The 12,447-nt window shown below is 40.5% G+C and overlaps 1 protein-coding gene across 2 annotated transcripts in view; it reads left to right on the top strand.

The window, feature by feature from the left end:
* Positions 1-12,447, top strand: part of LOC150084471 (uncharacterized) — a 1,198,120-nt gene that overhangs the window by 554,994 nt on the left and 630,679 nt on the right. The window contains exon 1 of one of the 2 annotated variants that reach the window (XM_090376096.1): positions 10,089-10,166. The exons of the other annotated variant lie outside the window; for it this stretch is intronic. The gene's annotated coding sequence lies outside the window, so the exon portion shown is untranslated. Of the gene's footprint in view, positions 1-10,088; positions 10,167-12,447 lie in introns of those variants that run through there. 2 annotated transcript variants of the gene reach the window in all.

Raw genomic sequence — 12,447 nt, 5'->3', positions numbered from 1 at the left:
TGAGCAAATGAATCTTATCGACATGTCGTCTGACGTGCTCGTTTCAAGAATTGTGAAAAATTTTCGCTTTATTTTCGAGACGAGTATCCAAAATTATCGAAAATTGCGATACAAAGATAGCTTTCGGGTTTACATATTTATGCGACGTTCGTTTCTCAAAATTAACAGCTATAAACACAAAACAGAGTTCCAGACCTGATACAGCGATGACATGAGATTAGCATTTTCAAATATTGCATCCAAATATTATTGGTTATCCAGGCTCATCCTTCTCATTAATTGTTTTGTTTTGTAATCTTAATTGAAGAATAAGAATTTGATTTATTGTTTTTGCTGTATTCAATAAAAAAATTAAACAATTATTTTAATGTGTAAATTAAAAAGGACACAATTTTTTTTTTATTCCTTTCTCAGTACTCAAATAAAATTTTTTAGTACATAATTTATAAAATTCCATTTTTCTTCTCTAAAAATATTGTCATCCTCCCTAGGGGTTTTATATTTAATAAAGGGGGTCGCGAGCGAAATAAGTTTGCGCGCCACTGAACAAGAGGATTTTGTTTTTGTAATTTCCTATTGATGTAGTCTTTCTACGCGGTACTGATGTCTGCTTTTTGGTTTTTGTGAGCATGTCCAGGGTGTTCCTAGGATATGTGGCGCCCGGGTGCCAATCGAAATTTGGCACCCCTTTAAAATTTTCTTCATATGTGTATATAAGTTTCAGGAGCCCCTTGAACGTTGGCGCACGGGTTCAGTGCACCCCTTCACCCTCGGGACTACCCGCCCCTGGGCACATCTAAAATTAATTGGGTTCGATTCCCGCCTCGGGCTTGGATCAATGTACTGCAAAAACCTTGGGAGGTGCATTATGGCCACAGAAGCCTATGCGCCAACAACTACCAAAAAAAAAAAAAAAAAAAAAAAAATAATTGGGCTTTTGTTTTATTTAAATTACAAATCGCAATATTCATGATTACCTGTTTAAAGCACAAAAACACTATTATACGCACATTACTTATGACTTCTAACTTATTCAGTATTGTAGAATGTACAGTATGCATGAATTGCGATCTGCTATGCATTCGAGCATGCACTGGCGAAGCATCCGCCTGATTGGTCCCTTCAAAGTTACGGTCTGGATGGTAAATAGAACTGTTCTGCTATATACTTAGGTGACTGTGCTGCTATGTACTCAGACAACTGTGACAAGAAATACCGCCTAGTTATCTCAGTTGACTTTTCCGGGTGTTAGACACCCTTTGGTGGCCGAGCTCCTTCGGCCGACTGCGACAAGTGCAACTGCCTAACAACCTCTATAACTGCATAAAAACCTACCTAAGAAACAGAAGCGTAGTAGTCCAGGCACCTTATTGCCAAGTGAAGAGGAAAATCTACCCAGGCTGTTCCCAGGGCTCAGTTCTTGACCTCCTGCTCTGGACCGATGTCCTGGATGAGTTCCTGGGTATGGACCTTGGAGAGGTCTGCACTCAGGCCTATGCAGATGATCTGTCGCCAATACTGGCCACTGACTCAAGGGCTCAACTTGAAACCTATGCCAATCTTATCCTCATGGACTGGGTAAGACTTCACTACCTCACAATATCACCCACAAAATCTCAATCCATCTTGCTAAAAGGCTCCCTGGCGCCAACAAGACCACCAAAGATCAAGATCCCAGTCAAACTTCTCACTGAACTAAAGCACCTAGGAATAATAATAGATAAGAAGCTATCCTTCCTCCCACATCTGAGGGATGAGACTGGGGGTTGAAAAAACGCACGCTGGCTCTCTTTTGTAAAGCAATATTCATTCCCGTGATCACTTAAGCCTCTAGGGCGTGGTTTCACAAGGCCTCCACCGTAGTCACTAAGAGAAAATTGGAGTCCATTCACAGGCCAGTTCTTCTTAACATGACTTGGGCATGTAACACGGTTAGCGCGCACACACTGCAGGTACTGGTAGGGGTGCTATCCCTTTACCGCGCTTTTTGGAATGCTCTACCAACTCAGTAGGGACAAACCCGCTACCTGTATCGACCAACGAAGATAGAGAAACTCCAAGTTGCTGCCTCAACGGAGACATATTGGCTCTATGCTCTGCACTCTCTTGTGCAGTGCAATTCTTTTACTCCCACTCCCGGCAGGGGAGGGAGGTGACGGCTTGCTGTCGCCTCTCTTCCCTGCCACACCATTTCTTCCCTCTGGTGGGGCATGGGCATGCCTCACTGAAAAATTGGGGGTCACCTACCCTATCGACCCTCTTCTTCCTATTTCACCCCCCAGCCTTCACTCTCCCCTCCCAGCACTTTTTCTTGCACAGCGTATAGCCCTACACGTCCAAATTTAAAATACACCAAAAATTTTCGCCCAACCTTTTAGGCACTTTAGAAACAGGCTTTCAGCGTCAAACCCCATATTAGTGCTTTAATGTAAGTGATTTAAAATCAACCGCGGTCGTTCCAATTTTATTTTAGGTCCTAGCCACTAAAATCCCAGGAAAGTAAGTGGCAGGACCTGCCAGAGTACAATTGATTCAATGGTAACACCCGGCTAGCCTCCACGGGGCGAGGTATGGGCAACGTCTGGTCCCATTAGGGGCCTGGCGGCCAATAAGCCGGAGAAACAATGGGCACAACATATAACACTACTCATGACCCACACACTTCTAAATCTCTGGCTTTGACAGGGTACTGTCACCGATACATAGAACATTCGCGGAGATGGGAGAAATCCCAGGAGCCGCTAGACCCTCAATACCTCATACCTCATAGCTGTATCGACCATACTACAGATCCATTAAGCAACAGACCCAATGAGAAAAGAAGGCTTCTGACGTATTTACAACAAATTTGGCAGGAAAGGTAGATAACCTCCACCAAAGGAGAAATAACTCGAAAGTTTATACAGCACATCGACCTGGTTTTCACTATAACTACAACAAACTACCCATCTTCTAACTCGACACAGCGCCACTGCAGCAAACTCACGATGCGATGCTAGGCATCGAAAACAACCCTCTATGTACCTGTGGCTCCCAAGAAACCTGGGACTACTTGATGTTTGACTGTCATCTGTACGCAGACTTCCGGCCCTTCTCACTTCTCATCACTCAGCTCCAGTATAATCCCGTTATCTCCCCTTTTTTTTTTTTTTTTTTTTTATATGCCCTAGCCACTGAAATCTCAGGAAATTAGGTGGCAGGGCCTGCCAGAGTAAAACAAATACTATTTGGTTTGCCTCCTAGGGGCTTAGTGTGGGCAACGTTGGGATCCACCAGGGGCCCGGCGGCTAAATGGCCAAAAGAACAATGGTACACGAGACCACACACCACAATATCCACATACTTTTAAATCTCTGGCCTGTACAGTGTACTGCATCAAATGACAATGTAAACTACGTGGAGACAGGGGGGGGGGACCCCTGGTGCCTTTAGACCATAAACACACTATGTACTCAGATTTAACGATGCTTGCAGGCTTGAATCAACTTTTTCCTCTGTAAACACGTAATTTGGCGAAAATTAAATTTCACCCCGCCCTCTACTTTCATCAATTCCTTAGCATTGGGGCAGGTGCCATGGGCAGGCGCCCATGGCACCTGCCCCAATGCTAAGGAATTCCCACAGTACTGTATATTCTAACATGTTTTATCACCGTCTTTGGAAATCTCTAGGTTCGAATCTTGTAAACTGTGCATTCAGTCATTCTGATGTGGATAACAGGCGTTGTGGTCATCCATTTTTAACGTTCTCATATATATACACAGTCGATAAAATTAACAAAACACGTAGAAAACGTGGTATAACTCGTGGTGTAGTTCTGTTCTCTGATGAGTCCTGTTTTAGCCTACAAACAGATTCTAGGCATTGTTTCATCTAGAAATAACGAGAAATGCGGTACCATCCTTGCGACATCAGAGAAACGGACACTTACAGTGGAGGAGGTGTTCTCGTATGGGGTGAAACAATGACCAGCATCCGCACTCCCTTCATGTTTTTGATAGGGGTATGTAACAGCGCAGAGGTACAAAGAACAGATCTACGAGCCCAATGTCCGATTTTTTCGGGTGCAGTTGCCCAGATATTCTTTTCCTGCAAGACCATGCCACTACACATAGAGCTCAAGTGGTGGAGGAATACTTTGTAATTGAAGATATCCAACGACTGCCGTGGCCAGCACAATCAGAAGACTTAAATCTGTTAGAACATGGACACCTTTGGGCATTGCATTGCAAGCCAGCAGCCAACTCCTTTGTCACTTGGTGAGGTAAGATCTGCTCTATTGGAAGAATGGGATTTGTTGCCACAGAATCTTCTAGATACCCTTATATCAAGAATGGTTTACCGCTGCCAGGCCTGTTTAGCCGTTGGAGTGGATAATACACCGTACTGATGTCATGTGACCATATTTCGAGCATCTTGTATCGACTTCTGTAATGTGACCTTTTTGGTAATTGTTATATAACCCCTATAATGTCCCTTATACGTGTCCAAAGTCTCACTGTCTCCTAATTTCATCGTTATTCAATGGTACACGACCATACCAAATTTTGTCTAGCTTCATCGCAAGCTGCACGAGTTACAGGTTTTATACGTGTTCTGTTAATTATTGTTATGTATGACTTCTGAACGTCGTGTCGCTTATGAACAGATACATACGAGGTGGTATTAAAAGTTTATATCCTGACCTAGATAAAGCATCAGTAGGAAGATGCCATTTTTAATATAAGTTGTCTACATATTCAATAACTAACATGTGAAATTTCATTCCCGTAGGTGATCGTACACCAGAGCTGGAGCACGGAATATGAAAAAGGACGCTATTGTTCACAAAGTGCAGTATCGAGCAGAGATCAATTTCGTGCATTTTCAAGGCAAGAAAGCTCAGGAAATTGACGAAGAAATGAAAGCTGTGTATGGCAGAATTTTCCATCCTATGACACTAAAAAACAAGCGGAAACGGGAGTTCCAATGCGGTCATACAAGTGTCTTTGACGAGCCAAGAGAAGGAAGGCCATCAACACCAATAGACAGTGAGACGGTTGAAATAGTTAAGCAGCTGGTGCTGAGTGGCAATTCATTTCATCGCAAATGCAATGGGAATTAGAAATGGGTCTGCCCACAGTATTTTAAATGACCATCTGCACATGTCTCTGCACGATGGGTTCCAAGATTGCTGATGCCTTTGCAGAAGCAAAGTCGAATGCAATGTTCTCGCCAAGTGTTCGTTTCGTCCTACTACAGACCCACTCTATTCACTTGATCCAGCACCATCAGACTTCTTTCTTCGAGAAATGAAGAAACCATTGCGTCGACGAGTCCCGTTTCTAGTTATTCCGAGCGGATGGTAGGGTATGTATCTGGCAGACAGCGCTCAAAGCTATGCACCCGTCATGTCAAAAGAAAGTGTTCGAGCAGGTGGACGGTCGGTAATGGTCTGGGGCGTGTTCATTTGGTACACGTTGGGATCTCAGGAACATAGATTTCTATGTTGTTCTTTAACCTGATTTAGCATGACTGAGTTCTAAACTGATTAATTCAAGTTATTTTTCTAGTTATCGTGTTTGCTGATTAGTCAATTGATGACGACAGGATCTTGATTAGGATCAGATGATGTTATATAGAGGTTTATGTCATCTGCATAAGACAGAAAGCCTTTTTGTGATGCATGGAAGGGTTTAACAGCGGCAGCAATCAGTAAAGGGGAAAGGACGCCCCCTGCGGTACTCCTATGGCGACTTGCATCTATATTGCTAATTTTGATGAGCTATCAGAAGCCCTCTAGGTTTTAGAATTGCTTTCAAAATTCGTAATTGAATTTTGGAACAATTAAACTTTACCGGTAATGTCGAAATAGTTCTCAAAGATATATATCAATGTATCAATACTAACAAGGTCATATGCTGCTTTCAGGTCTAAGAAGACGAAATCTAGTTGCGCTCAATCGCTCAGGGTTCTGAGTATTCTTATAGATGCCGAAGATTCTGGAAACTTACCAAAATGTCACTCGTTGACTACTGATCACCAGATCATGTACACTGTGGCAATGTTTGGAGTGATGAACTTTTCACGTCTTCCACAGCCGGTGGTGCGTTATCCTATAGGCAAAAAACACATCTACCTAGGCCCCCCGATCCGAGGAGGGGTCACCAAAATCAAAATGATGGGGGCCCCAAAACCAAAAATAAAAACTCACAGCTGTTTTTTTCTTAATATTTTTACGTGATTTTTTTAATCGAAACTGAACTTTCTACCTGCCAAGGTCAATGAACTTTACTTGAAGATTAATTTGAAAATTGCGTTTTTTTCGAAAATGGTTTTACCCATCTTGATGAAAATTTATATTAGGCGCTTATGTCTTATAATTTGTTTGTTTTGTTGTCACAATAAAAAGAAATTGGAAATGTTATTTATTAGATTTTTTTTATATGTGGTTCCCATTTCCATTTTGTCTTGGGCCCCCATATGAAGGTATAACGCGCCATTGTCCACGGCGTCGGTTATCTTCCAGGCTTTTCCTCCCTCGTTTAAATTCTGTTTCCCACTTTTTAACCATGGAATATGTAAGGGCATCTTCCCTCAATGTTATGACCTAATGAATTGCATTCTGGCATTATTCTCTTTTTCATCCCCAAGTACCGAATGACTGCTTTTGGACTTTGAAATGGGCTAACAATTGTTTATAACTTGGATCAAATTATTTATAACTTGAAATCAAACCGAGCTACCTGGATAGAACTAGAACGCAAAAAAACCAAGGACGTACAAATTATTTTTTATAAGGGGATGGGAGATTCGGTAAGAAGAAGTAAAACAGACGATCAAGAACTCTCACAACTGGCGAACTCCAGGAATAGATAACGTCCACAACTGCTGGTACAAGAAGCTCACTTTCACACAAAAGCAACTGGCAGAGTAGTTCACCCGAATGATAAGGCACCCAGAGACAGTTCCGAAGTTTCTCACTCAAGGAATCACGTATCTCAAGCCTAAAGAGGAATCTACGAGAAATCAAATATAGGCAAATCACCTGCCTCCTAACAATGTACAAGATCCTGACCAGCTGCAAAACCAGGAAGATATCAAACCACTTGGAGAGCCAGAACATAATGGCCGAACAGCAGAAAGGATGCAAGTGGCTGATCAAAGGATGCAAGGAGCAATTAACAATAGATGCCGCAGTTATAGAGCAGGCCTACAAGAAGCGCCGCAACATGTACACATCCTACATCGATTACCGCAAGGTCTTCGACTCCCTGCCTCATAGATGGCTAATAGAGGCGCTGAACATCTGCAAAGTCAATCCGATAGTGACAAACTTCCTAGGCAAAACGATGGCGAAATGGAGTACCACCATTAAGGTCGGAAACGTCACAACCAAGCTAATCCCCATCAGGAGAGAAATCTTTCAGGGAGATACCCTGAGCCCATTGTGGTTCTGTCTAGCACTTAACCCGCTATCTACCATGCTCAACAGCAGAAAGTATGGATGTAACCTCAAAGAAGGAAGGAAAAACCTGTACACCCTCAGCCATCTGATGTACATGGAAGACATCAAGCTCTACGCGTGAACTGAGAAACACCTTCAGCAACTACTCCAGATCATCGAAGAATTCAGCAATGATATTAGGATGGAATTTTGTCAAGACAAGTGCAAGACCAACAGATTGCGTCTGGGAAAATTAGTCAACCGAAACTACCAGTTGTAGAGTGGTAAAGAGATCGAAGCCATGGCAGAGAGAGAGGCCTACAAATACTTGGGGATGATGCAGGCTCAGCAGTAAAAGCACAAAGAAATTAAGACCTGCCTGACCAAAAGTACCATCAGAGACTCAGAACCCTGCTGAAAGCAAAACTGAACGGAGGGAACACAGTTAAAGCCATAAACACCTATGCAGTCCCAGTGCTAACATACTCCTTCAGGGTCATAGATTGGACTAACACCGAGTTGGAGGATATCATGAGAAAGACAAGGACAATGATGACCAAGAGCCACCAACACCACCCGAAATCTGCCGTGGAGAGACTGGCAATTGCTCCGGAAGAAGGATGAAGAGGCCTGATAGACCGGATAGAGCTACAGAAAACAACGATAGTTAACCTCAAGGATTACTTTCAGAAACACACAGCAGCACTCCACCAGGCCATAAGGAAGATAGACAAGTAGTATACCCCATTGAACCTAAGTGTGGAATCCCCCCCGTACAGGAGGTACAAACGAAGATAGAAAGATGGGTAGAGAAGACACTCCATGGCAGACACTACAATGATCTCCAACAAGATCATATAGATAAAATTGCTTCCAATGCATGGCTCACGAGCGGGACGCTCTTAGCCGAGACTGAAGGATTCATGCTCGCCATCCAAGTAATCAAGACCAGGAAATCAACACCAGGAACTATAGAAAATACATCGCCAAGGAGGCTGGAGTGTTCGATGACACATGTCGACGATGCTACCTGACCTCCGAAACGATCCAACACATAAAACGATCCAGACTGAATATACTCATAGACACGACCAGGTAGCCAGGATAATACATCAGAAGCTAGTAAGGAAATACCAGTTTGTCTAAGAAAGTGTACCGTACTACAAGTGCGAACCCCAGTCAGTACTAGAGACCCCAACTCACAAGCTGTACTGGGTCCACGCCATAATAACGGATAGGACAATCCTGCACAACAGACCGGACATAACTCTTGTGGACAAGAAAGGAAAGACTACCTATCTGATTGACATAGCGGTACCCAACACTGGCAACATGCAGAAAACTCATGGGGAAAAAAATCAGGAAGTACGCGAACCTAAGACAGCAGATCAGAGAGATGTAGCATATACAACAAGTAACGGCCATCCCGATCATCGTGTTAACCACACGTATGGTGCCAAATACCCTACATAACAGCCTAGCAGCAATAGGTCTCCCAGCGAACACCTACAAGGAACTCCAGAAAGTAGCAATCCTGAACACCTGTACGATAGTCAGAGTTCCTCGACCAGCAGTAACACCAGACATAACAACAACCACCCTGTGTACTTGGTAACAATACCCGTCACAAGGTGGAACCCCCAATCAGCGAGAAATAATATAAGAGAGCATCAATAATAATAATAATAATAATAATAATAATAATAATAATAATAATAAGTAACTATCTTGCTTAATCCCACACATAACATTTCAGCCGTAGAGTACAACCGATATTCACAGATCGATTACTGATACCTGTGGCCTTAATTGCCAAGGCGATTAGGGTCACGAGAAGATTATCCACAAGGCAGTAGAGTGGTTTGAGACAGGCAGGTCAGCAACATCGAGCCCCGAACATTGTGTAGGGAATCCGAACGACTGCCACAAAACCTTTGAAAACAAGAATGTAGGTGGAGTGCAAGCCGTTGAAACTGTCTTCTCCAGGGGATGGCTGCCGATGCTTCTGCTAATCCAAAATAACCACCGTGGCTACGTATAAGCATCAATAACTTGAAGTTGATGGAAGTGTTTTGTAATTTTAAGATTTTCAACAACATGAAAAATATCCTTATAATAGACATTTTTATTTAAATGATAATCGGGGATGTGGTTGTATGCACGGGTTTTGTTTCAGTTTTAATTCGTTGACTAAGTTACTTCTGGAATCAGTTCATGGCAATTTCAATATTTCATCTGTACCCTAAAAAGATAAATATGTCAGCGGATGTTGATTATCTTTTCAAATGTGAATTGCGGAATGATAAATTAAACGGGCGATAATATATATGATAAATTAAAAATAAATTAGAACATAGCAGCAGAAGATAATCTTTATTGTTCAGTAAAAAATACGATGCAATATATATATTATAAAGTAAATGAAATAAAATTAAATAAAGAAAAAGAATAAACACATATCAAGAAAGGTACCAATTTTGAGTACTTTTCTTTTACTGCTTATACTATTATATTATTAACAAAATTCCTTAATCATTCATGCTACAAATTTGCGCAAATCTTGACTGAAGGTTCAGTATGAGCTTATTGCTTGTAATGACAGTACTTAGGAAGTTCAACGTGCTTACCGATCGCGCAGTTGTGTCTGGTTAATACACTAGTGTACCTCCATCTTGAGTCTGCCTTTACGAGTGCGTAATGGGTGGGTTGTGGATTTCGTTATTTGCCTTGTTACTAACAGGTAATGTTTTAATTGTATGTGTTGTTATTGTTTAAAGAAACTTTCCTACTATGTACGTGAGCTTTCTTTAGATATTGGAAGTTTTGATTGTCAGGAAAAGACGTTTAAGAATCATCGAACCGGGCTGTTGAGTAATATGTTGAAAGCCAGCGTGAGCTTCGGAGCTGCATGCTGTGTACGTGTATATTTAGAGCCCGGACCAATGGGAAAATGCCATTACCGCGGTCCCAAACATGACGTCGCCATATTCCTAGGACTACAAGTTGCAGTAGTTTAACATTACTTTTAAATTATCAAAATGGGCCATACTGGATTTATTTTGTATTTTATCGAAGTAGTATACGTAATAATATAAATTACATATATATGTATGTTACTTGAAACTTTGTGGGTTGAGTTGTTGCGTTTTACATGTACACCCAAATAGTTAAATGTTCAGTCCCGGTGTTTCAATCATATAATTTTCATGTAGAAAATATTACTAGTAAGGAATTACAAAGGAATGTTACCATAAATATTTTATGTAACTCCTCAGCATTCATAAGGATTTACATGGCAGCTTAGGTTATAATATGAAGCGTATGTTGTGGCAAGCTTTGACTTTGATTCTGAAGTTCAGAATCCACACACTTGTGAGGAGAGTAAAACATTTACGCACTTTAAAATAAAAAAAATGTCTGTACATCTATTATTTCTAAACATGCAGTGTTATATTTTCGTTCTCAGTAGAATGTGAGGCTGAATTAACCTCATAGCATTTTTTAATGATGTCTAGGAAACTGTTCGATTACGTGTAAAAAATGTTTTACTATACGCGTTGAATATATTTTGTGTAGAATGAAAACATTTTTATTGGTTATGATGTATATTATTGCAGCTGTAGTGTAGTGTGCAACATCATGGTGTACGAATAGTGGTTTCTAACGTATGATGCACGTACTACTGATTGTACGTATGTAATAAGTGGGGGGGGGGCACCGTTTACCTTAACACGAAAACAAACTTTGGGTTGTATGTAGGTATATTTTTACCTCCCAGTCACTAGTTTAAAAAAAATATATCTACAAATAAGCATGTATGATTGCAGTGGTTCCATTTTAAGTTGGATGTTTAATTTTTTATCAATTTTTTTTTTCATAAGTGTCATTGCGTGAGGTTTTATTTGATATTTGTGTGAATATTGCGTACTGTAGGTTATATTTGTGATCTTTGGAGGTATTTTATTTGGCAAGGAGGCGTATTTATTATTTTTAATGGTGCTTGTTGTCGGTTTTTTTTTTTTTTTTTTTGTGTCAAGTTAGGTGTCTGTGTGCACACACATTGTTATAAGAAATAGCCATTTCTTATAACATTACAAATTAGCCATTTCTTCTCTCTTGCCATATTCCAAGCTAAGTTCTCTGCAGATACCTGTAATTTACATTTAGATGCTGCTGTGGCACAATAACATGTAATTGACTAATTCCATTTTTTTAAAACTTGCTGGTGGACACTTATGCAGATATAATACAAAGTATAGAGTACTTTGATTCAGAGTACAGAATCAAATTTAGTAGTAGTAATACAGAGTACAGAATCAAATTTTAAAAGTGACCATACCTTTGTAATGAAATACTGTCATGGTATATATTTGCTACTTTTACAATAAAATCATCTTGAAATACTATTTTACTATTTTTAACAAATTATGATGAATGGTTTGATGAATAGTTGAAACCAGTTCTATTTTTTAGTGTTACTTATAGTTTTGTAACTGAAGCCAAGGTTAGAAGACAGCAGTTAAGTGAGCAGCACCTTCATTGAGTAACAGACATTTATCATAGTGTACTGCATTTCTGTATGTGCATGAGAATGAACTCGAGTCAACTGCCATACAGCCTAATTTTGAAGTAAATGGGATTGTGGAATAGAAAAGATGGAATGCAGATATTGCAGGTCCATGCATTAAATTTATTGTTTAATAATAATAATGTGATTGCTGACAAAAAAGCATAAACTATACTGAAATGACTTTGCACAAAGTCATTCAGATGAAAATTGCAAAAATAATATAAAATGTATATTATGCAGAAACTGATAATAATCTTGTCATTTTATTGAATCCAGATGTTGGTAGCACTTAGTACTGACATTGCAGGTGGTAGATGACTTTCATCAACCGGTGAAATACCACCACTTTGCTTATTGGAGGCTTGAAGTGGTGAAACCCATGTTTAGTCTCTAGAGCAAAGTTTTCGGCATCCCCCTCCCCCCATACTTCTCCTTCAACGGTACTAAGTAC

Source organism: Mastigoproctus giganteus, chromosome 6 (genome assembly GCF_048544385.1).
Source record: "Mastigoproctus giganteus isolate SK-2022 chromosome 6, ASM4854438v1, whole genome shotgun sequence".
Taxonomy (NCBI): domain Eukaryota; kingdom Metazoa; phylum Arthropoda; class Arachnida; order Uropygi; family Thelyphonidae; genus Mastigoproctus; species Mastigoproctus giganteus.
The sequence above is the reverse complement of the archived record's forward strand: the minus strand, read 5'-3'. Positions and strand labels throughout refer to the sequence as shown.